The 26,193-nt window shown below is 39.1% G+C and overlaps 1 protein-coding gene and 1 non-coding gene across 3 annotated transcripts in view; both read left to right on the top strand.

Moving 5' to 3' along the window:
• FIGN (fidgetin, microtubule severing factor) overlaps positions 1–26,193 on the top strand; it is a 131,650-nt gene that overhangs the window by 54,156 nt on the left and 51,301 nt on the right. The window lies entirely within an intron of this gene.
• On the top strand, positions 22,931–23,002 carry TRNAV-AAC (transfer RNA valine (anticodon AAC)). Its single transcript has one exon. It is a non-coding gene; the product is annotated as a tRNA-Val (tRNA).

Raw genomic sequence — 26,193 nt, 5'->3', positions numbered from 1 at the left:
CAGGGATGTGCGCTGATAACTAGACTGTATACTTGAGAGAAACTTTAGAGAGGTGAACAAGGAGGGGAAAGATCTGAGGTTCAATGGGTTAAATTCTACCACTGGGACTCGACCATGTTATAAAACTTCTGGAAACTTCATCTAGACAAAGAAAATTACAGTATCTGTCATGATTTAATAACAGAACTATTGTTAGGATCCATCTGGATAGTGTTTGTAGAAGGTATTTTCAAAAACTAAAAAAAAAAAAAAATGATGCAAATATTAGGGATTGCTATGACATAATATTTCATTTATCTTGCCTGACTATTTTTAGGCAAGTAAAGGCCAGATTTTTTTGACTTTTAGTAATTGCCTTATTGAGACTAAATAGCATTTCAAGATTAGGATGCCTGAATAGTATGATGATTATAGGTCTCTTCATTCTGTGTGTGTGTGTGTGTGTGTGTGTGTGTGTGTACATGTATGTTAAGACAGTTTTTGGACAGCCATCATTATGATCCTATAACAACCATCTGTTGTAAAGGAAAACTCTTGAAGCGACAGTATTTACACACAGACTTGCAGAGACACACACATTTCTTGTTAGTGGAAATTCTTTTCATTGATATTTTTAACATTGGGGAAGCACAGGCTATTGTTCTTGGAAATACCATAGAGACATGCTGACAGAATAATATAAGGAAAAAGAGTCCTATTACATATAACTCTGTAGTTATATGGTTAGTATTTAATATTAGGCAAATATGATAGAAAAAATAAGTCAACTTTGATTTAAAAATTAGTTGGACCGTAAAAGTGACAGTAGATAGTTTGATTAAAGCATATTCTCCAGGCCTTCCATAACTCGCTGTCCTTCTGATTCAGTGGTTCTCAACCTCGACTGCACAGTGGAATTCCCTGGGGAGCTTTAGAATCCCAGTGCCCAGACTGCACCCCTAACCAATTAATTCAGAATCTCTAAAGGTGAGAACCAGTTATCAGTATTTTTAAAGCTCCCCAGGCAATTCCAGTGTGCACCCAGTTTGAGATCCACGTCCCTATATCTATTCGTAGTACCATATTGGATTTATAAACTGGAATGCTATTTTTCACTCCAGCTTTGCCTCTTTCATCCTTATTTAATCTTACCGAGTTCTGCAGATTCTCCTCTAGCTGTCTTGGTTTAACCCTTACCTTCCCCAATAAAGCCAGCCTAGCCAAAGCCTTTAAAACTTCATACCTGATTTTCTTCATCTAGTCTCTCCTAAATGGCATTACCAGACACTTTCAAATAAGTCTTTCAAACAACAGTTTTGTCATTTCACTTAAGACCCTACACTGCTTTGGCATCCTAAAATCCAGGATCCTTTTCTAATCAGACTTTATTTAAACAATCAATCCACCAATTGCTTCTACTTTCTATTGCAACATTTTACAGTTGGGAAGGAATTGAAGGATTAGGAAGATGAATTGTAAAACTATTTTTTCTTGTAATCCCAAGATTCTGTAGAGGAGCCTTGGAGCAGGCACCAGGGAGGGAGAGGCTAACAAGAGGCACGTCTGGGTTCACTCTTGCCCCAACTCCAGCCCTTAAGGTAGTTGGAGCAGATCCTTGCTAGTTCCTTCATATATTTGGGTCAGGTTTAAGATTTCATTAGAGCCAAAAAGAGTTTCACCGCTAAAAGAAATAAAACGAACAACTTTGAAACAATGAAATCTGATCCTCTCATTTCATATGGCTGGAAACTAAAGTTCAGAGAAGTAAAGTTACTCAACCAAAGCCATACAGCGAAAATCTGCCCTTTGTTCCATGTAGTGTGATCTGTCCATGCTCTCTGAAAAATAAGAAGAGATGTCGTCATACTAGCTCTTGACACAGGGCCTTGTACATACTGGTATTTGTCAAATACTTGTTGAATGAGCGCTTGAATGAGTGCTGTTTTGCACTTATCTGTTTCTGTTCATGCTGTTACCATAAAAGCACCCCGTTTTAAAAAAAAAGATCCTTTTCATATATAAAAGCAAGCCTTCAAGGCATATCTCATCTTACTTCTGCCTCCAAGTCTTTCCTTACAGCCATGATTTGTAAAAGTAACTTATTGGGTTCTATTTTAACCTTTTTAAATACTGTCTTATTCTCTAATTGTTTTCTGTGTCTGCTCTTCTCTATAACAAGGTTGAACATCTGTACTTTAAAGGGCAAGATCCTTGCCATGTGCCCCTGTACTGTTTCCTCCAGCGTAATGAAAGTCGCTTAGTCATGCCGGACTCTTTGCCACCCCATGGACTCTACAGTCCGTGGAATTCTCCAGGCCAGAATACTGGGTGGGTAACCTTTCCCTTCTCCAGGGGGTTGTCCCAACCCAGGGATCGACCCCAAGTCTCCCGCAAGTGCAGGTGGATTCTTTACCAGCTGAGCCACCAGGGAAACCCTCCTCCAGTGTCAGTTCAGTTCAGTTCCTCATTCGTGTCTGACTCTTTGCGACCCCATGGGCTGCAGCACACCAGGCTTCCCTGTCCATCACCAACTCTCAGAGCTTACTCAAACTCATGTCCACTGAGTCGGTGATGCCATCCAACCATCTCTTCCTCTGTCATCCCCTTCTCCTCCTGCCTTCAGTCTTTCCCAGCAGCAGGGCCTTTTCAAATGAGTCAGCTCTTCGCATCAGGTGGCCAAAGTATTGGAGTTTCAGCTTCAGCATCAGTCCTTCCAATGAATATTCAGGACTGATTTCCTTTAGGATGGACTGGTTGGATCTCCTTGCAGTCCAAGAGACTTTCAAGAGTCTTCTCCAACACCACAGTTCAAAAGCATCAATTCTTTGACACTCAGCTTTCTTTATAGTCCAACTCTCACACCCATACATGACTACTAGAAAAACCAAAGCTTCGACTAGATGGACCTTTGTTGCAAAGTAGTGTCTCTGCTTTTTAATATGCTGTCTAGGTTGGCCATATCTTTTCTTCCAAAGAGCAAGTGTCTTTTAATTTCATGGATGCAGTCACCATCTGCAGTGATTTTGGAGCCCCCCAAAATAAAGTCTGTCACTCCTCCAGCATAGTCAGAGCTTAATATGTGCATGCTGGGTTGGCTTGCTGTATTTCCCTGAATCTATATTCTAGTTTCTGTGCCCCTCATAGTCATAGCCATAGTGCTCGTACTCAGTCATGTCGGACTCGCCAGGCTCTTTTGTCTGTGTGATTTTTCCAGGCAAGAATACACAAGTGGGTTATCATTTCCTCATCAGGGGAATCTTCTAGACCCGGGGATCAAACCTGTGTCTCTTGCATTCCCTACTATTAATGATAGTAATTAAAACCCACTAGAATCGAATATCTCAAAATATGAAGTCTAAACTTTTACTCAGTATTAAGAAATGCCCTTTTCTTTAGGAATTGAACAAATGGAATTTTTATATCCACAAAATGCCTTTCCCATTAAAATAAACTCACATTCCTTTCATTTTGACCTCTCCCTCTCTTGCGTTTTTTTCCCCCCTTTTAAGCAGAAAATTGCAACAGGAAAAGAAAGTAGATTAAATAATTTGTTGTCTGCCAGAATTTTTTTTTCCTGAGGTCTCTAAGTACTCTCAGTCTTGGGCACTTAGGAGACTGGCCCCTAAGAGCAAGGCCAAACTGCAGCTTCATGGGAAAAAAATTGGGAAATGTCCAATCAAGTGTAAGCCAACTCACAGTTGCCTTCCTTGTTCAAAGCCACATTTCTGGCTGGATCAGCTGGAATTTTCTTTTGAAGAAAAGAGTGTTCCTGGCTTGGTTTCAGATCCTTTTCTTCACAGCAGTCATTCTAGAATTCTCCCCAGACTTATTCTATAAGCCAGTAGGAAAAGTGATTCTGTCATTTTCCCTGTAAAAGTATTCAAATGAATGTTGTATCCCTTATATATTTACACCTTTGATGACCATCCCACTAAAAGTTCATCTTCATCTTCTTCCTTAGACCACTACCATCTATTCAGTAAGATTCCTTGGCAAGCAGCTCAAGCACTTAGAATTCTTGGTATTATTTGCTTTAGGGTAGTTTCCATTTTTTCACTGACATTCATGCACTAGTTTATTCAACAACTATTTTTTGACCCCCGCAGAGAAGCAACAAAATACTTAAGAAAATGGACTTGTATTTGAGCTCTTGAATTTACTTGATATTTGAGCATGGACACATTGCTTACTTTCTCCAGATCTCAGTTTTATTATCTGTAAAGTGATGATAATAGCACTATTACTTAAAATCATTGTGAGAAATACATAATTTCTACGAGTATCTTAGCATAGTGACTGGTACCAGTTGTGTGTTCAAATATTGTTTCACTCTTATGGCACACACAGGTTCTCTACTAGACAACCTGCTAAGAATACCAGAACCAGTAAGACATATTTCTTGCTCCTAGGTAGCTCAAAGTCTAGTGAGGGTGATATCTAGGTAGGTATAGTTCTAGTATAGAAAATAAAAAGTACCATAATCAAGTGGGGCTTCCCTGGTGGCTCTGATGGTAAAGAATCTGCTTGCAATGCAGGAGACCCAGGTTTGATTCCTGGGTCAGGAAGACCTCTGGAGAAGGGAATGGCAACCCACTCTAGTATTCTTGCTTGGAGAATTCCATGGACAGAGGAGCCTGTCAAGCTGTAGTCCGTAGGGTTGCAAAGAGTCAGACAATACTGAGCAACTTACACACATACACAATCAAGTTACATGCAGTGGGCTAGGTGGGAGCCCAAAGAGGGTACATCTTACTCTAGGGGAGGAAGGAGTTGGGGAAAGCACAGAGGTGGTGGTTTATCTGAATTTCAAGAACATAGAGGCAGTTGCTAAGTGATAGGGTATAAGGTGAAATGAGAATGTGTAGCATGTAAGCATGTGCAAAGGCATAGAACATGAAGGAGAATGACAGACATCACCTCCAAAGAGCAAGTCAGTTCCACGCTTGCGGTATGAGGGATGATGGGAGATGAGACTGGGCTTTTGGTGATATAAGTCTGCTCCCCTAACTGCTGTCGCCCTGCCTATTGCTAAAGAACTAAAACCACCCAGAAGGGGCATCCACAGGGAGTTCTGCAGTGAGTGTGAGGTGCCATTACCACAGCTACAACACATGGATAGCAAACATCTCAAAACAGGATGGAAAGACTGGTAGAAGGACAAAGAAAGTCAAGTAGTATGGGGAAGAAGACTCTTATACTTTAATTTTGGACACTATTACACATTTTGATAGGTACACTCACTACCGTTTTATTTTTATGCCTATGGAACCCCTATTCGGTCTCAAAAGTCAGACTACTTTAGAAAAATGCTCTTGGAACCTTAGGAACAAATTCCCTTTGGGGAAACTTGCTTTCCATGAAATAAAGAGGCCATGAAGTACAGTGGAATCATTCTGCTCTTTAGACTTAGAATATCTACGACCTGGAATTGATTCTTCTATTGACAAACTTTGTGACCTTTCCTAAGTATTGGGCATCAGAGTTTTCTTGTGTCAAAGGAAGGGCATATACCAGACAATGTAGAAGTTGATTTCAGTTCTTAAGCTCTGTTGTTCAAAGTTTCTCAAATATATGTTGTTTAAAAAAAATAGCATGTTGGAACTTTTAGTGAATGTAGACATTGAGACAGATAATACAGGACAAATACTATCTTTTGTTAAGGACAAGTTCTGAGAAACTGAAGCAAAGAGGCATTTTAACAGGGGTGGGGAAATAGCCTTAAATTATATGCAGTAACAGGAAGGAACCAAGGAAAATTGAGCCTTGAAACCACCTTGCTCCTCATAAACACACCAAGTAACACAGAAATGTTGGTTTGAAAACATAAAAATTTTATAGGAGGGTAGAAAGTTAGACTGGCTGCCCAGTTGGCACCAGTGCTAAAGAATTCTTCTGCCACTGCAGGAGACAGACGCAAGAGACATAGGTTCTGTCCCTAGGTAGGGAAGGTGACCTGGAGAAGGAAATGGCGATCCACTCCAGTATTCTTGCCTGGGAAATCCTGTGGACTGAGGAGCCTGGTAATCTACAGTTCATGAGGTTTTAGTTGGACACGAGTGGCCATGCACACATGTAGAGAGTTAGACTTTTATAAGGAAGGGCATAGGTGAGACTAAAACTGGTACCTTTTAAAAAGTAGGGCCCACAGGTTGGCTCAAACAGTATATATTTTAATATTCTTTTATAGCTCCCAGCCTTTCTCCAAGAGCCACTAACCGATTTGTAAATTAACCAGAGGTCACACACAGGGTAGGTGACACTCTTAAGGATTTGAAAACCATTCCTCCCGCCTCCCATTAAAATGTATTTTCTTTGTCATGTGATATTGTGTTTATAAATACCTAATGCCTTATGAAGCTCAATATTTAACTTCAGTGTATTAGGATATATTAACAAGGTTCAGTTCAGTTCAGTCGCTCAGTCGTGTCCAACTCTTTGCAACCCCATGGACTGCAGCATGCCAGGCCTCCCTGTGCATCACCAACTCCCGGAGTCCACCCAAACCCATGTCCATTGAGTTGGTGATGCCATCCAGCCATCTCATCCCCTTTCGTCCCCTTCTCCTCAATCTTTCCCAGCATCAGGGTCTTTTTAAATGAGTCAGCTCTTTGCATCAGGTGGCCAGAGTATTGGAGTTTCAGCTTCAACATCAGTTCTTCCAATGAACATCCAGAGCTGATCTCCTTTAGGATGGACTGGTTGGATTTCCTTGCAGTCCAAGGGACTCTCAAGAGTCTTTTCCAACACCACAGTTCAAAAGCATCAATTCTTTGATGCTCAGTTTGTTTGTAGGCCAACTCTCACATCCATACATGACTCCTGGAAAAACCATAGCCTTCACTAGACGGACCTTTGTTGGCAGAGTAATGTCTCTGCTTTTTAATATGCTGTCTAGGTTGGTCATAACTATCCTTCCAAGGAGTAAGCATCTTTTAATTTTATGGCTGCAGTCACCATCTGCAGTGATTTTGGGGGCGACAAAATTAAAGTCATCCACTTGCCATTAAGTGATGGGGCCAGGTGCCATGATCTTAGTTTTCTGAATGTTGATCTTTAAGCCAACTTTTTCACTCTCCTCTTTCACTTTCATCAAGAGGCTCTTTAGCTCTTCACTTTCTGCCATATTGGTGGTGCCATCTGCATATCTGAGGTTATTGATATTTCTCCCAGCAATCTTGATTCCAGCTTGTGCTTCATCCAGCCAGGCGTTTCTCATGATATACTCTGCATATAAGTTAAATAAGAACAGTGACAGTATACAACCTTGATGTACTCCTTTCCTGATTTGGAACCAATCTCTTCCATGTCCAGTTCTCACTGCTGCTTCCTGACCTGCATACAGATTTCTCAGGAGGCAAGTCAGGTGGTCTGGTATTCCCATCTCTTTCAGAATTTTCCACAGTTTGTTGAGATCCACACAGTCAAAGGCTTTGACATAGTCAATAAAGCATAAGTAGATGTTTTTCTGGAACTCTCTTGCTTTTTCAATTATTCAGCAGATGTTGGCAATTTGATCTCTGATTCCTCTGCCTTTTCTAAAACCAGCTTGAACATCTGGAAGTTCACGGTTCACGTATTGCTGAAGCCTGGCTTGGAGAATTTTGAGCATTACTTTACTAGCATGTGAGATGAGTGCAATTTTGTGGTAGTTTTCACATTCTTTGGTATTGCCTTTCTTTGGGATTGGAATGAAAACTTACCTTTTCCAGCCCTGTGGCCACTGCTGCGTTTCCCCAATTTGCTGGCATATTGAGTGCAGCACTTTCACAGCATCAGCTTTTAGGATTTGAAATAGCTCTACTGGAATCCCATCACCTCCACTAGCTTTGTTGGTAGTGATGCTTCCTAAGGCCCACTTGACTTAACATTCCAGGATGTCTGGTTCTAGGTGGGTTTTCACACCATCGTGATTATCTGGGTCATGAAGATCTTTTTTGTACAGTTCTGTGTATTCTTGCCACCTCTTCTTAATATCTTCTGCTTCTGTTAGATACATACCATTTCTGTCCTTTATTGTGCCCATCTTTGCATGAAATATTCCCTTGGTATCTCTCATTTTCTTGAAGAGATCTCTAGTTTTTCCCATTCTATTTTTTTTCCTCTATTTTCTGTACTGATCACTGTGGAATGCTTTCTTATCTCTCCTTGCTATTTTTTGGAATTCTGCATTCAAATGAGTATATCTTTCCTTTTCTCCTTTGCTTTTGGCTTCTCTTCTTTTCAAAGCTATTTGTAAGGCCTCCTCAGACAGCCATGTTGCCTTTTTGCATTTCTTTTTCTTAGGGATATTCTTGATCCCTGCCTCTTGTACAATGTCATGAACCTCCATCCATAGTTCATAAGGTACTCTGTCTAACAGATCTAGTCCCTTAAATCTATTTCTCACTTCCACTGTATAATGGTAAAGGATTTGATTTCAGTCATACCTGAATGGTCTAGTGGTTTCCCCTACTTTTTTCAATTAAGTATGAATTTGGCAATAAGAAGTTCATGATCTGAGCCACATTCAGCTCCCGGTCTTGTTTCTGCTGACTGTATAAAACTTCTCCATCTTTGGTTGCAAAGAATATAATCAATCTGATTTCGGACAGTTACTGAATTGTTGTTTGCAATGGTGTAGAATAACACAAGTGACTAAGTAGCCACAGTCTAGTTTTTGAAGAACAGATTATTCCAGACAAATTCAATTTCCTTTCATGCTAAAAATGACAAGCCATGTATTATGTGTAGGAGTAGATGGTGAGTTGGAATAAAATAATATGGTATCTTAAATTTCACATGGTGTCATCACTGAACTGGACATAAAATTTTGTTTTATTGTTGGGTTGAATTTTACTCACTAGGGAGTAGCTAGCATCCTTAAGTTGTTATCCATGATTTACTTACATTTTCGCATCAGGTAGCCCAAGTATTGGAGTTTCAGCTTCAGTGTCAGTCCTTCAATGAGTATTCAGGACTGATGTCCTTTAGGATTGACTGGTTGGATCTCCTGCAGTCGAAGGGACTCTCAAGAGTCTTCAGTACATGGACCACCTGATGTGAAGAACTGACTCATAGGAAAAGACCCTGATGCTGGGAAAGATTAAAGATGGGAGGAGAAGGGGACAACAGAGGACGAGATGGTTGGATGGCATCACTTATGCGATGGACATGAGTTTGAGTAAGCTCTAGGAGCTGGTGATGGACAGGGAAGCTTGGTGTGCTGCAGTCCATGGGGTCGCAAAGAGTTGGACACGACTGAGTGACTGAACTGACTGACTGACTGACTGACCTTTAGGAAAGTATCCCAAGGGCATTGTCCGTGGGCTTCCCTGGCGGTCCAGACAGTAAAGAAGGTGCCTGCAGTGCAGGAGGACCCGAATTTGACCCTTGGGTGAGGAAGAGCCCCTGGAGAAGGGAATGGCAACCCACTCCAGTTTTCTTGCCTGGAGACTTCCATGGACAGAGGAGCCTGGTGGGCTCTGCAGTTTGTGGGGTCACAGAGAGTCGGCCATGACTGAGCAGCTAACACACACACAGCAAAGTATCCCAAGAACATGGTCCATAGTCCAGATTGACTGGTGTGTTTGTAAAGATCTCTGTCAAGGTATGCTCACCAGGCTTTTGAGTGAAGTACTCTATCTTTGATCTTGAAATTAATTTTATACTTACTTTCTCAGCTATTTTTTGGCACTTAATTGTAAATTTGCTGCACCACGGTGATTCCAATTAATCATCAGTTAACAAGAAAATGTGAAAAGCTCTTACAGTCTAGAGGAGCTTAAGAAGACATGAAGACTAAAAGCAATATGTTATTCTGAATGCAGTTCTGGGACAGAAAACGAACACTGAGTAAAAACTAAAGAAACCTGAATAAAGTATGGACTTTAGTTGATTATAATGTATCAGTATTGGTTCATTGGTTGTGACAAATCTACCACATTAAACTAATGTCAGATATTAAACATATAAGAAATCAGGTGTTGGGTATACAGGAACTCTGTATATTTGCACCTCTTCTCTAAATCAAATATCTAAAATAGCCAATTCTCCCATCCTCTGCCCCCTACCCAAAACTTACTCAGTACATGTTGCATCTTATGTCTTCACATTCTAAGAAAAAGGAGAAGTATAGAAAAGAAACAAGAAAAGTAGAAGATAAGGGAGAATAAAAATGTCTGAGTTAAACTTATCTGGCTTAATAAAGAGAACAGTGTGTGTGCATGTGTTGGGGGGGAGTTCTAAAAGTTGTTTCTTATTTTATGAAAGGTGTTCACAGATATATCACTGAATAGAAGAAGAAAGGAAACAAAATTATATAGAGAGCTTAATTTAGATAAATAATATTTTTAATAAAAAGTTGATTTTCAATCAAAATAGCTTGATAAGAAGCAAGCATGTGTGGAAAACTTTCTTAAAAGCTAAGGATTATCTCTTGCACCGTTCTGTATAGTAGTTACTGGTCACATGTTGCTACTTAAATACAGCTAGTAAAATAAAGATTCAGGCTCCTCATTTGCTCTACCCATATTTCAAATGCTCAGTAGACACATGTGGTTACCATATTGGACACTTCCATTGACATATAGTATGATTTAAGGTAAGCAGGAATTGAGAGGAAAGTGAGAAAATCAGGATTATAGTTTGGTGCTTAATGATGCATTCATCCATTCATTCCTTATCATATAAAGTATTTCCTATATGCCAGACAATAATAATGAGAATGTTTTTAATAATATATTAATATATTAAATGTTAGCTATGTAAGCAGATACATTTGACTACATTACGTGTATTGCTTCATTTATTTATCCAACACTTTATCAGATAGTATCGTTATTTTCATGTTACCAGGTAAAGAGACTGAGGCTCAGATAGAGTAAAACAGCTTTTTCATAGTTGCCCACCAAGTAATTGCTAGCATTAGGCCCTTGTGCTGCAAACCAGGTCTGTCTGACTCCAGACTGTAAGTTCTTAATTGCTGTGCTTTATTGCCACTACTCTAAACTGTGCAGGGTCTTGAAAATACAATGAAGAACAATGAACACCATCCCTGCCCCAGAGAGCATGTAGTTTTAACCAGCTTGAGCTTCAGTTTCCTTCTTGCAGGCTGGGATAAGTTATGGCACAGTGTGGCTTTGTTACTAGATTTTTTAATAAATCCCAGGCAATTAAATGCAGGCTTTAATGAAACTAGTACACGTAACTGGCAATGTAATTTCTGAATGTAATGCCTTTTCTCCTTGGGAAAGGCATAGTAGTCGAGGAGAGTTCACCGAACTTGCGCTCATGCGCTGGAATCTTTGGGAAAGGCACTGACTAGGATAAGATGAAGACAAAAAAATGGACTGTGTTTATATTCTGGGCTTAAAAATTCCCCTTGTTCAGAGGAGAATCAGCTGTCAGGTTCAACTTACTACAGGAAGCAGTAGAAATGAAGTCTGTTTCTGTAGCTCTGTCCCCTTGGGGACCCAGTGTCTCACAACAAGTACGCTTCTATTTGAAGAAAGCCTTAAGTGAATCCCACATCCCAAGGTAGATGTTTATTTACACTTTGCAGATCGAGTTCCATGGCGCCACATTTAGGGCAAGTTAATTCTAACACTGCCTACCTCCATCTCTTCGAAATAAGGGACTTCATTTTATTTTGAATACTCTTCCCCTATCATAAGCTATTTAATTCCTGTCCTCCCACACACATTTATGTTTTCTAACCAGAAACGCTAAGCAGTTGCGTGTTAGCATTAAAAATACATCAATAATGTAATGTGTAACTTTGTGGTCCCCTATTGTACTTCATTATATTTTTTCCCCTCTTTGGAAAAATACACAAATCACAGTTTATAGAAATTAAGGTAGAATAAATCACATATCCATGGAGATGTGCAGAGTGGGAGAGACTGAAAGAGCTTACAGTGTTCCCCAAATATGTGACTGGTACAAAGAAGATACTAAACTGAAGGGTCTGCATCCGAGACAAGCCATATAATTATTTGACTCTGTTACTGATAGAAGAACTGTTACTAATGTTACTAATGAAAGAACTCTACACATCAGCAGTACTTTTTGTTATTGTTGTCATTATTATTTTAGTTGTTTTGTTGTGCTGGCAGAAGCATGGGAACAAAACAGTGACCACAACACTTTGTTTTTCGCATAGAGGATTTTTTCTTGAATTTCCATGAGGTCATATATGGATGCTTAATCAACCCCACATATTTGTGAAGCACCTATTGTGTGTAAGACACTTACTAAACCCCTCTAGAAGCTTACAGTCTAATTAGAGGAGGCATAGGATATACACTCAAAGATAAGTAAGGCATTCAAACCTTTCTTACAGATTCTTAGTAGGGGCACTTCATTCTATAAACATGTGTTCCAAGCTCCTCCTCTAGTGTCTTGGCTTTCTGAAGGTTATCATAGAACCTAGATGTGGAAGTTTCCATCATAAGTCTTGGCAGGCAGATTAAGGATTCTCCTCTTTAACAAAGCTAATCAGGCAGAACTTAAAAAAAAAAAGTTACATTAAAACCACTGAAATAACTTCTATCTCATTGTAAATTTTTTTTTAAATTCTACATTATGATTGAAGAGTGAAGGAGAAAAAAGGAGAGAGGGAGATAACTCTGACCTGGGAACTAGCACAATAGATCTGAAGGAACTTCAAAGTAAAACAATTATCTCTGTAACACGGGTGATTTGGAATCTCTTTGTTAGCCATTTATGACAGACGTGTAATACTTTGACATTAATTTAGACACTGGCATTCCTAGAATCTTGCTATACTGTCAGGATATTTCTGTCTCAATAATATATTGATTATATTATTGTAATGAGTTGGCCAGTGACTCATAGTTCCAAAGAAATTATACTAAATTTATCTGAGGGAAGTAATGATGAAAACTTCAGAATTATTATATGCATGTCTCATATCCTTGTCATATTAACACTCACCTATTGTGTGACTTGACATCAGCCTATGCTTTTTAATGTGAATCAGAAGCTGTGAGTAATTTGTTGATATTATATAGTACTTAACACATTGATGTGGTGTTTAAAATACAGTAAAAATCCTCTTCAGCTATTAAAAGACTACAGGAAAATTTAGATACATGAAATTTTCATTCTTGGTTGCTGTCCTGAAAATGCATTTAAAACTACATGACCACTTTTGGCAGTTGCCTTTTAGTTGCTTGTATGTGGACCCTGATGAGTAGACAGGTGAGAGGTAACTGTGAATACGACTATAAATTACCAGTTTGTTCTTAAATCATGAGGCAGATGCTGGAACAGTTTGTCAGGAGGTATCCACCATGTAGAGCTCTGAGTTCAGATTATACATGCTGCCAAGACTGAATGCTTGTTTGGCATGTACTCATGGTCAAACCCAACTTTTTCACTCTCCTCTTTCACTTTCATCAAGAGGCTCTTTAGTTCTTTTTCACTTTCTGCCATAAGGGTGGTATCATCTGCATATCTGAGGTTATTGATATTTCTCCCAGCAATCTTGATTCCAGCTTGTGCTTCATCCAGCCAGACGTTTTTCATGATGTACTCTGCATATAAGTTAAATAAGCACAGTGACGATATACAGCCTTGACGTACTCCTTTCTCATTTGGAACCAGACTGTTGTTCCATGTCCAGTTCTCACTGTTGCTTCCTGACCTGCATACAGGTTTCTCAAGAGGCAGGTCAAGTGGTCTAGTATTCCCATCTCTTTCAGAATTTTCCACAGTTTGTTGTGATCCACACAGTCAAAAGCTTTGGCATAGTCAATAAAGTAGAAATAGATGTTTTTCTGGAACTCTCTTGCTTTTTCGATTATCCAACGGATGTTGACAATTTGATCTCTGGTTCCTCTGCCTTTTCTATAACCAGCTTGAACATCAGGAAGTTCATGGTTCACATACTGTTGAAGCCTAGCATGGAGAATTTTGAGCATTACTTTACTAGCGTGTGAGATGAGTGCAATTGTGCAGTAGTTTGAGCATTCTTTGGGATTGCCTTTCTTTGGGGTTGGAATGAAAACTGACCTTTTCCAGCCCTGTGGCCACTGCTACGTTTTCCCAATTTGCTGGCATATTTAGTGCAGCACTTTCACAACATCAGCTTTTAGGATTTGAAATAGCTCAACTGTAATTCCATCACCTCCATTAGCTTTGTTCATGGTGATGCTTTCTAAGGCCCACTTGACTTCACATTCCAGCATATCTGGCTCTAGGTGAGTGATCACACCATCATGATTATCTGGGTCATGAAGATTTTTTCTGTATAGTTCTGTGTATTTTTGCCACCTCTTTTTAATATCTTCTGTTTCTGCTAGGTCCATACCATTTCTGTCCTTTATTGTGCCCATCTTGAATGAAATGTTCTCTTGGTATCTCTCATTTTCTTGAAGAGATCTCTAGTGTTTCCCATTCTGTTGTTTTCCTCTATTTCTTTGCATTGATTGCTGAGGAAGGCTTTCTTATCTCTTCTTGCTATTCTTTGGAACTCTGCATTCAAATGGGTATATTTTTCCTTTTCTCCTTTGCCTTTTGCTTCTCTTCACAGCTATTTGTAAGGCCTCCTCAGACAACCATTTTGCCTTTTTGCAGTTCTTTTTCTTGGGGATGGTCTTAATCCCTGCCTTCTGTACAATATCAGGAAACTCTTTCCATAGTCATCAGGCATTCTGTCTATTAGATCTAGTCCCTTTAATCTATTTCTCACTTCCACTGTATAATCTTAAGGGTTTTGATTTAGGTCATACCTGAATGGTCTAGTGGTTTTCCCTATTTTCTTCAATTTAAGTCTAAATTTGGCAATAAGGAGTTCATGACCTAAGCCACAATCAGCTCCTGATCTTCTTTTTGCTGACTGTATACAGCTTCTCCATCTTTGACCGCAAAGAATATAATCAATCTGATTTCAGTATTGCCCATCTGGTGATGTCCATGTGTAGAGTCTCTTGTGTTGTTGAAAGAGGGTGTTTGCTATGACCAGTGTGTTCTCTTGGCAAAACTCTCTTAGTCTTTGCCCTGCTTCATTCTGTATTCCAAGGCCAAGTTTGCTGTTACTCCATGTATTTCTTGACTTCCTACTTTTGCATTCCAGTCCCCTATAATGAAAAGGACATCTATTTTGGTTTAGTTCTAGAACGTCTTGTAGGTCTTCATAGACCCGTTCAACTTCAGCTTCTTCAGCGTTACTGGTTGGGGCATAGACTTGTATTACTGTGATATTGAATGGTTTGCCTCAGAAACAAACAGAGATCATTCTGTTGTTTTTGAAATTGCATCAAAGTACTGTATTTTGGACTCTTGTTGACTATATTGGCTACTCCATTTCCTGTAAGGGATTCTTGCCCACAGTGGTAGATTTAACTGTTATCTGAGTTAAATTCACTCATTCCAGCCCATTTTAGTTCGCTTTATTTGGTGGGGGTGGGGGGAACCTCCAAAATTACTGCAGATGGTGACTGAAGCCCTGAGATTAAAAGACGCTTGCTCCTTGGAATAAAAGTTATGGTCAACCTAGACAGCTATTAATAAGTAGAGATATTACTTTGCCAACAAAGGTCCATCTAGTCAGAGCTTTGGTTTTTCTAGTAGTCATGTATGGAAATGAGAGTTGGACTATAAAGAAAAAGCTGAGCTCCAAAGAATTGATGTTTTTGAACTGTGGTGTTGAGGAAGACTCTTGAGAGTTCCTTGGACTGCAAGGAGATCCAACCAGTCCATCCTAAAGAAAATCAGTCCTGAATATTCATTGGAAGGACTGATGCTGAAGCTGAAACTCCAGTCCTTTGGCCACCTGATATGAAAAACTGAGTCATTTGTAAAGACCCTAATGCTGGGAAAGACTGAAGGTGGGAGGAGAAGAGGATGACAGAGGAAGAGATGGCTGGATGGCATCACCGACTCAATGGACATGAGTTTGAGTAAGCTCCGGAAATTGGTGATCGATAGGGAGGCCTGGTGTGCTGCAGTCTATGGAGTCACAAAGAGTCAGACATGACTGAGCAACTGAACTGAACATGGTCAAAAGTTCCTTTTCTGCATGTTTTGTTTGTTACTGTCTATAGTGTGTACCACCTCTGATAGCTCTGCCCTGTACCTTACATGGCACCTACAACATGCATGATCCATTCAACCCCTTTAAATAGTTATTATGCTCTGGAGGTGGATTTCTTTTGTTTGCCTTTTTTTTTTTTTGACAGTCTCCTACCCATAAACCCTTCACCTGTGCTACGCATGGAACATCTGCCGATTGCTAAAGTTAGAAAAATTGGTGACAGCAGTTAACGAGTTTACCTGCCACGTCTTCTCTCGAAGAGAAGGGGCACATGCATCTCCGGGCCATCCCAGGCTGGTGCAGTACCTTTTGTCAAATACAGTTTGCCAAGTCATGCCAGCTGGGTAGATAATGTGAATCATCATGTGATCTCACAGTTCCTATTCCAGTCTGATCTTGATGTTACGGTTGGTTAAGTATTATTGATGAACCAATCATGTTCCTAAAATAAACCAATAGCATTCTTTCTCCAAAAAAAAAAAAATAGCAATCTCTACCACAGATGACAGTCATGTTATGAAGGCCGAAATCCTTTTCTCTTTTCCAAGTTCGGTTCACTGTATTGTGCATCTACATTAGGCGTTTAGTTTATTTTGAGGAGGATATCAGTTACCGAAAATGCTTTGTTTATAAAAGATAAATGTTCATGGTGGCATCGTTACACTATATATTTGCCACTAAGTTGAATCAAGTAGTTTAGTTACTTTGTGTAATTAAGGAATTTCTTTTTATGGGATTTGTTTTGTTTTGTTTGCTTCTAAACAGTCAAGACCTTAATTTTAAAAAATCATCTTACTCTGTTCTAACCTAAAGTTGCCAGCTGACATTGTGAAACACTGCATCAATTATTAACATGGTATCATTTTAGTATTTGACATAATCCTTTTTGGCAGCTGAAATTTAAAAGGGATCACATTTATTTTAATATCATTATAAAATTATTGTAGTGCACCCAAGCAGATCACTCTAGTTTTACTAAAGTCAGGCTTTTCTGTCCATCGGAGTTAACTTTTTGCACATCTTTTTCTATCTAATAGAAGAATATAAGTCTTGTGATAATAATTACTGTTTTACTTAGATATTCAATTAATGTACAAACCATTTGAACACCCTTTGCTCCCTGTAAAAAAGTAGGTATCAATACTTCCTTCAGCAAATGCTAGAAGGGTATGAATAGGTATTTAAATTTTCTTTTATTAAATCATTCACATTTGTGTTATAAGGATAACCATTTTTAATCCTAAAGTCCTGAGTATTTAGAAGAAATTTTTGTTGTTAGGAAAGTAGACCTTCATATACATTATGTTGTTTCTTTGAGAATTTGCTCAGCAGATGATGATTTTTGAAATCTTTGTCATCTCTGGAAGAAAGCCATAAGAATAACTTGAGATGTAGTATCTGTCAAAGGAAGTAGTCTTATTCAGCCTTACTGTGACTGACAGGTTGGTTATAGAATGTGCCATTTCATTTTATCTTTAATCTACAAATTTTAAAATGAAATTTTCTTTTTAAATTCATAATTATAACAATTGGAGATTCATTCACACAATCATTGCCCTTATTTCTTGGTTTCTAAAAGTGGAAGTGTTTTGTTGTTATCAGGTGTATGGATTTATAAGAGTAAGTGAAAGTCGCTCAGTCGTGTCTGACTCTTTCCGACCCCTTGGACTATATAGTCCATGGAATTCTCCAGACCAGAATACTGGTGTGGGTAAGCTGTTCTCTTCTCCAGGGGCTCTTCCTAACCCAGGGATCAAACCCAGGTCTCCCTCATTGCAGGTGGATTCTTTACCAGCTGAACCTCAAGGGAAGTCCCATGGATTTATGAGAGAATGTACCCCAAAATGTGAGGGAAAAAATGACAATTATATTTCGAGTGATTTTTGACCAAATAGTTTTCCAGTTTAGAAATACAGATAGATAGAAGTAGTACTTAAATTGATTAGTACAAGAGATGTCTTTTCTTTCCTTTAATATGTATCAGGAGGTTTGTTAACTATGCTGCTAGGAAATTCTTTCTGAAATCAGTCTTAAATTTCATCTATGTTTTACCCAGTTTTAAGCCTTGCTTCCAATAAAAATAGAAAATAATGTTTTTTTTTAATCACTGTGTAATATTGTTTTATGGTTGGTTATGAAAAGCTGGGATACTGCTTGAATAAGGCTTCATTCCTATCTACTTTTAGCCTGTTCATCTAGCTAACAAGTGTCCTTGGATTTTGCTAATTAAACATATTTCCTTACTTGACCTTTCAGTAAAGTTCAACAAAGTTGGCCACTGCCTCCTTATTTCATGTATTGATTCTTCTTATGGTTGACCATGATCTTCTGGTTTTCTTCCTAGCTTAGTAGTATATCCTTCTCATTATCCTTTACTAATTCATCTTCTGTTTGAAATCTACATGTTGGAGTGTCTCCCAGGGCTTGGCCCTTCTTTTTAACCTATACACTCTCTGTACATGATTTCATTCAGCTTCATGGTGTTTTTAAATACCATTTTCAGGGAGCTGATGGCTCCCACATATTTCTCTTTGGTCATGATGCCCTTGAAAAACAGATTTCTGAATCTAAGTGCCAACTGGGCATTTCTACTTAGGTGGGTAACCTTGTCTAGCCGAATTTGCACCTCTCCCAGGTTTCCCTAACAAAGTATATAGCACTGTTTACTTGTTTGCTAACACTAAAACCCTCTGAGCTATTCTTAATTGCTCTGTTTCCCTCAGTTTGAATGCTGATCATCAGGACAGTAACTGTTCTCTTGGCAAAGCATATGGGACAGTTTTTGTCATACAGGATTAGAAGAAGCCGTTCCCCACCATGCAAACCAACGTGGATAACTTCGTCATTTTTCATTCTCTCATATCAGTTTAATTCTCTGAATACATCTTACCTCTATCAGTCATTTTTCTTTTTTGTTAACTTGTTTATTTTTCTATTTCCCGTGTTGTTTGTGGAGGTTTTGTTGTTGTTTCTTTCTCAGAACTCTGTGAGACATTTTGTAAAGTGGTTGTTGAGTTAATGACTGTTAGCTGATTTGTTCATTCATTCATAGTCATAAACACATCCTGAGGACCATTCGTGTTCCAGACATTGTGTTAAGGACATAGCATGAACTAAAATGCAATTCTTGCCCTCAAGAGTTTCACAGTTTAGGGGTGGGGAGAACTACACAAATAAAAAATTACAGTACACTGTAACGAATGCAACTGTGGAAGCCTGTCCAAAATACAGAAGCAGCTTAGACTAAGATGTGGTTAACTCTATGGGAGGGTATGGAGTTGGAGGGATCCCAGTGAAGGGGGAATTTACTCCTTAAAACTCAAGGATTTACTTGTTTTAAAACATGGAATTTTCAAGTAAACAATGGGAAAAGAATAGGAATTCCCAGACTGAGATGCTCGCATATGCCAAGGCACAGTGGTATGCAGTAACTGGGAAATATGTCTCAGCACATGTTCTTGCTCAAACATGGCATGTATGTGGATAACAAAGGGAGTCTAACTGGAAAGGCAGCCAGAGGCAGAAAGGGCCAGATTTTTCCTACTAGGAAGCTTAGTTTTCATCCTGTGGGTCAACTGATGAATTTCGACATTTTTTAAAGTAGGTAATATATATGTTTACATTTTAATTTTAAAAAGATATATTCTTATAGCAATGGTGTGGGGGAAGAATTCGGAGACAAGTAAACCAGTCTAGAGGGCAGAGGTGAGACAAGAGATAGCCCTGAATGATGCAAATATGTTAGGGATGAAGCAAAAAATATAGAAATAGAGAAAGAAGTCTCGGGTGAATGAAAAGTGCTTCAGAGTAGGATTGAAGGAGAGAAGAGGAAGCCAGGGTTTCTATCTCCGTATACGGTGTCTCTCCAGCAACACGAACCAAAAAGAGGGTGCAGAAAGGAGAACAGATTAATATGGGAATACTTTTTATTTGATAAATACAATATATATTGAGTGTCCAAATATATTAGAGAGAGAGACAGGGAGAGTGTGTCACTGTGCTTGGAACTCTTTTTAAATGAATTTAGATTTAGATTGCTCGAGCTGAAGAATTTACAGAAAATCCTCTGCTGTGTAAAAATAATCAGAATTTGTTTTGAAACCCCAAAGTCTAGTCCTAATTTTGCCAGTAGCTAACTGTGTGATTGTAGAATTTCTCTGTGCTTTTTTGTTTGTGCTGCAATAAGCATTGAAACCTAGAACTCCTGACTTGTGAATGTAAGTTCAGATAATGAACCACATTATCCCCAGTCTTGACTCTCCTGTGGTCTTGAAAACCCACATGACTTTGGGCAGTTGGAGGAGACAGCTCCTCCTCTGCTGATTGTCTTTTTGGTGCATAGCTCTGTTGGGCATAGGGTTATGCTGAGGAACGAGGAAGAGAGAAAATCAGTGCTGTCTTTCTCTGGTCCACAAGGGATTCAGCGTGAGTTAATGTAGCCCTTGGTGACTTGGGATTTGCTTGAGAGAGACTCTGCCCTTTATTCCTTCCTGTTCACATTCTTTCTACTGCACTCAAGTTTCAAAACCAGACCCAGATGTAGCGATGTGTGATTATAAGGGAAGAGGGTCAACTTCAGTTCTGACATATATTTGCACATCCTGGGGTTTTAAACAAATAAAATGAGTGTTCATTGCTGATTCATGTTTTGCTTTTGGTCCCTGGATCCTTTTCTGCTGCAGTCACATGGCATGCACCATGGTGGCTCTCATCGTATAATGCATTCCGGGTTCTCCTAAATCCTAAAGCACTTTGTAAAAATAAAACCATAGGTCTCATTTTTCTGATGAAGAGAGCAGGGCATAGAGAGTTTTTACAAAGTGATACAACAAATAAAGGGGGAAAAAGAATCCAGGATCATTTTTTTTTTCACTCTCCATTAAATGATACTCTCTCATGCTTTTCTGTTGTCAAAAGCCCTCTCTACATTCTGTATTGTTAGGTCATCATTTCCTATAGTTTGCACAATACGGTGTATTATGGATTGCCCACAAAGCAGCAGATATGAATTCTTTATAATGGATTTATTCTTTTCAATTTTTTGTCATCTTTGGGCTTAATAGAAATAGTTCAGCATGTTATATTGTGTGATCTGTTCCTAAATAGATAAAAGATTTCTGTGTTTTGAAGGAAACACTTATATTGGTTAATTTGCTGCATTGCCTGCAGGAATGTTAGTCTGTAGGAGGAAAACAACTGCTTCCTGACAAGATTTTCTTTAACTCTGCTAGAAACTCTTTATTTTCACAGTAAAATAAAGAGAAGTAATCCATAAACAATTAAAGAACGATACCTTCAGGAATGTTTACCATCCCTCAGCCGGAACATCTAAGAATGTGAACCACAAAATGTCTTTTCTGACAGGAAGAAAGGCTCTTTCTTAATTCCCTTCCCAGCTTGTAAACCACAGCACCATGGATGGAGGGAACGCGCAAATGGGAGCAGAGACATTTTCCCCTCGGATAGAAAGTTCCCTGCCTGCTCTTTGGAGAGCAACTAGTCTAACTATAATAGAAAGAGAGTGTGCTTTCCTTAAAGAAATTAAACACGACTGTCCACAATGTGCAAAAGACTGTGAAATTGAAAGTGTGTCCCTGGAGTGGATAAAAAAAAAATAATAATAATAAGTGGCAACTCAAAACGGACCACTGGCAAATAATCAATTATCTTCTGAATTACTGTATAAAACTCCTGTTCATTTTGCCAGCCCAATGGGGAAACAGCTCCTACATAAGAGGCAGTCAGTTTAGAAGTGGGAGTTGTTTTCAGTTTTACTTCCAGGGTACCTTTGTGTAAACATCCACTGTCAGGCATACTGATATGATGCAACGTTAAAAGCTCATGTGATTGTTTTGCAGAATTAACCACAAAACAGCAAACTCATTCAAAAAGAGATGTGTTGCCTGTTTGATCTTTGGGGTCTTACTATTGGCTCACATAGCTTCAATTGTTAAACCTGGGGTAGCAGTTAAACTTTCCTAAAAATTAAAGATGGGTTGAGTAGAATTTTGCTGGGTTAGCACTAATTTAGTAAATTTGAGTTGAATGTATTTGGCTTCCAGATAGATTTAGAGCTGGTTTAAGCATAGGAAATAGGAAAAGGAATGATATTTTACTACTGGCTGCTCATATAGATAAAAATTGGTAGAAATTTAGACTGCATTGGAAGGACACCTATGAGCAATAAATGCTAATGGCTGGCTGACTGGGGTTTTGTGTAGTGAAATTTTAAGTGAACCATAAAATGTAGGGGTTTAATAAACAATACACATTTCTGATAACTTCCCAGAAATATGGGCCCATGAAAATATCCAAAATTATCCTGCATCTCTCTAGCAGAAGAGTATCATAGATGAAGCAGTTTTGAAAACCCATTGAAGGAAAGACTGTGAAGGAAGGAAATACTGTAATAGAGAGATCTTCACTTCTCATTGTCTTTGCTACTTTTTTTAAATGGGGAGGAAAACTTGCTCAAAATCTGAGCAGAGTTTAAGTCCCCTTAATACAGATCACAAGGGATCCATCGCTTTAATTAATAAGACCCACTTCCTGCAATCCCAGGTAGTCAGTCCTAGTTACACCCAGCCTGCCCCTACCACACACAGACCCACATGCACATGCGTGTAATTACAGATGAGGACATAAATGCTAATTGCCCATAGACAGACAACTAACAAATGGCAGTACTGGGGTTTATCAAGTCATGTTTAGCCATTAAACTGTCTTTGCTTTGACTCCTAAGTCACTTGTCTGGAGGCTGAAGAGTAAACTATCTTTTGTTTACTGACATTTGAAATTCAGAATAGTTCTTCAGCAGCTTGTTAGCTTATTCTATGATAACATGCTTAGTCTTCATCTGTCCTCCAGCCATCTTAAAAAGGTTTTTTTTTCTTAATACATACTTATGGTTTGACTTCCCTGGTGGCTCAGATGGTAAAGCGTCTGCCTAACATGCGGGAGACCCAGGTTCGATCCCTGGGTCGGGAAGATCCTCTGGAGAAGGCAATGGCACCCCACTCCAGTACCCTTACCTGGAAAATCCCGTGGACAGAGGAGCCTGGTAGGCTATAGTCCATGGGGTCGCAAAGAGTCAGACATGACTGAGTGACTTCACTTCACTTCTTCACTCGTGGTTTAAAAAGAAGAAAAATAAGAAGTTCAAACAACACAAAGCTGTATACAGTAAAAGTTAAGTCTAATCCTTCCCTGCCCTGGGGTATCCCACCTCAAGGGGTACACACTTTCCCAGTACTGTCCTAGGTCCAAGATTCCTTGAATGTACAAATGGTCATGTATATATATCACCCTCCACTTTCCCAGTTTACATAGATGGTTACACACTATATAACACAGTTCTGATTGTTGCTCTTTTCCACTCCAGCTATTAGCAAAATCTCAGTCAGGTCTAACTTGTCCATCAAAGGTGAAATTATTTGCTGTGTTGTAAGAGGCTGGATGAGATCAAGTCTTTGACTTAACTCTTTCCCAATTTGTAAAGGATACAATATTCTCTCTTTGTATCTTGCAGGCATTTTTAATTGATATGTTGTCAGCACTTCCATAAATATTTCTATGTGGTAGTGATTTTTCTCATTGAAATATATGCTGTGACAATTTGGTATATTTCTCCACCTATTAGATACCATCAGTGAGAAGGGAATGAAGCAACTCTTACTGGGTGCACCGGTTCTTTCATGCCTAAATTGCATTATGCTGCTATGAAAGTTTGGAATAATATAGCACTACACAACCACTTAGGCTACCCAGAGACCTTGAGAAAACTGATAAATCTCCCAAGAGAGAGTTGACTCTTTTTATACAATAAGATCAAAGGCATGACAAGTTATTTTCGCCTTAATCCCTTTTTTTTTTTTCAAATATTTTACAATATTCAGCCTTCTTTATTTGGTAATTTTCTTGCTCATTAATACATCAGCAATTGCATTTATGAGTTGAAGCTTATTTTTCATCTTGGTGTTTGGATAACAGGACTGAAATTAGGTTTTATTACTGTGAGCAGTTGTTAGACATACCAGGCATACCAGGTATTTCAGTGACAATCTCTGCAAATTTAGGAGAAGGAAAAAAAAGTTTCATGTGAGTTTTTACCTAACAAATAATAACAATCTAATTACCATTGTAAGAAATGCTTATAAAAGAGCCTGTTCTTTTCACTTTCTTGAAGCCCATTTGTTTATCTCCCTTCATAAAGTGACTAAAATATTTCAGGCCACCTGAGATGCTGTTTCAGGGTTAGTTCAAGAAGTGGGTTTTCATTAGGTTAGATTTAGAATTTCATTTAATATCTGAGGATAGCCAAGATTTATTCCTGTGCTTCTTGAGGGCTTTATCCAGAAGAGTTTCTGGATCACATCTTCTAGTTCAGAGGTATATCTAATTCGATTTTGCATGTGGAAATGCATTTAAAGAATGTTTTGGGTAGTTTTTTTTAACAACTTAATTTTTTTTTTTTTTTTCCTTTTTGGCTGCACTGCATGGCATGTGGGATCTTTGTTCCCTGACCAGGGATTGAACCCATGTCCCCTTGATTGGAAGCTTGACGTCTTAACCACTGGACCACTAAGGAATTCCTGCTTTGGGTATATCTGAGAATAGGATTTCCTAGTAATTTAGGTTGGCTATTGGGTTTAATAACCCTGCTGCTGCTGCTAAGTTGCTTCAGTCATGTCCGACTCTGTGCGACCGCATAGACGGCAGCCCCCCAGGCTCCCCCGTACCTGGGATTCTCCATTAATAACCCTGCTGCTACTGCTACTGCTAAGTCACTTCAGTCGTGTCCGACTCTTTGCGACCCCATCCCTGGGATTCTCCAGGCAAGAACGCTGGAGTGGGTTGCCATTTCTTTTTTTTTTTTTTTTTTTTTCTTGTTGGTTATCCATTTTATTTTTTTTTTTTTAAATATTATTTTATTAGTTGGAGGCCAATCACTTTACAACATTTCAGTGGGTTTTGCCATTTCTTTCTCCCATGCATAAAATTGAAAAATGAAAGTGAAGTCGCTCAGTTGTGTCCGACTCTTTGCGACCCCATGGATTGCAGCCCACCAGGCTCCTCCGTCCATGGGATTTTCCAGGCAAGAGTACTGGAGTGGGGTGCCATTGCCTTCTCCATTAATAACCCTAGTTCCTCTCAAATTATTGAGCCAATGGTAGCTATGACACTAGAGCAGTGTACATTCCAAATTTCTTCTGGAGTCATTTCCTCAAAATATTTCTTTTCCTTTATTCTGTTTTGATTTTCATCTTGCTTCTCATTTTGTTTCCAAAAAGTAATTTGGGGTTTTGAACAAATGTGTTGAACTTATCATTCCTTATTTAGATTTTTTTTTGCATAATTACCATAGAATTTCTAATTATTTTTTAGTGGACAGAGAGTATATTTATGGTCCGCTTAAAGAGTTGGATACAGGGAAAGACTCATGTGTGCACACAGATGACATGGTTGTTTTGACTCTTTTCTGGCTATGAAACCATATATTGGGTGTAAGGAGTGGATAGTATAAAGAGTTTCTTGAACATTGGATGAAAGTTCAGAAACACTCAGCGTCATGTAATTTAGGCATGAAAGAACCGATGCACCTAGTAAGAGCTGCTTTGTTCTTCTCTCTGACGGCGTGCAAGGACAAGTAAGGGCAGCTGGTCATGCTTCCCAAGACAGGCTGCTTATGTGCACCCACTCCTCAATGTGCCCTTGGCAGGCCCTGGGACCGCCACAGCCTGGGTCCTGGCCCTCAGGCCCTTGTGCACAGATGAACATCCCACAAATGCCCCTGCGAGATGCCTCGGGTGTTCCTCTACTTTTTAAGGAACCAGTTACCTGCCACACACAATGGACTCCCTAAAACTACCCAATAGTACCTATTGCTCCAAGGACAGGTTACCCCAAGAAAGAAAATACCAGGATTTTTTAAAAATTAAAACAACAAAAAAGGTCTGATGGTGACTGCTTTCTAGTCCCCTTTTCCCCCTTTCCCTTTAGTAGCTCCCACTACTCTCAGGGACTGCCTGGAATAGGCGGATGATGTGGTTATTCCTAGCTTTTCAGTTTATACTAAATCTGGGACAGTAACCTGTAACTACAGGTTTCACTGCATTCTTAAGCTTCCAAACACAAAATTACCATATATATATAAAAGTTCCAGAATCTCAAAATTGAAT

Source organism: Muntiacus reevesi, chromosome 3 (assembly GCF_963930625.1).
Source record: "Muntiacus reevesi chromosome 3, mMunRee1.1, whole genome shotgun sequence".
Taxonomy (NCBI): Eukaryota; Metazoa; Chordata; class Mammalia; order Artiodactyla; family Cervidae; genus Muntiacus; species Muntiacus reevesi.
This window is presented reverse-complemented; position numbering and strand designations above follow the sequence as displayed.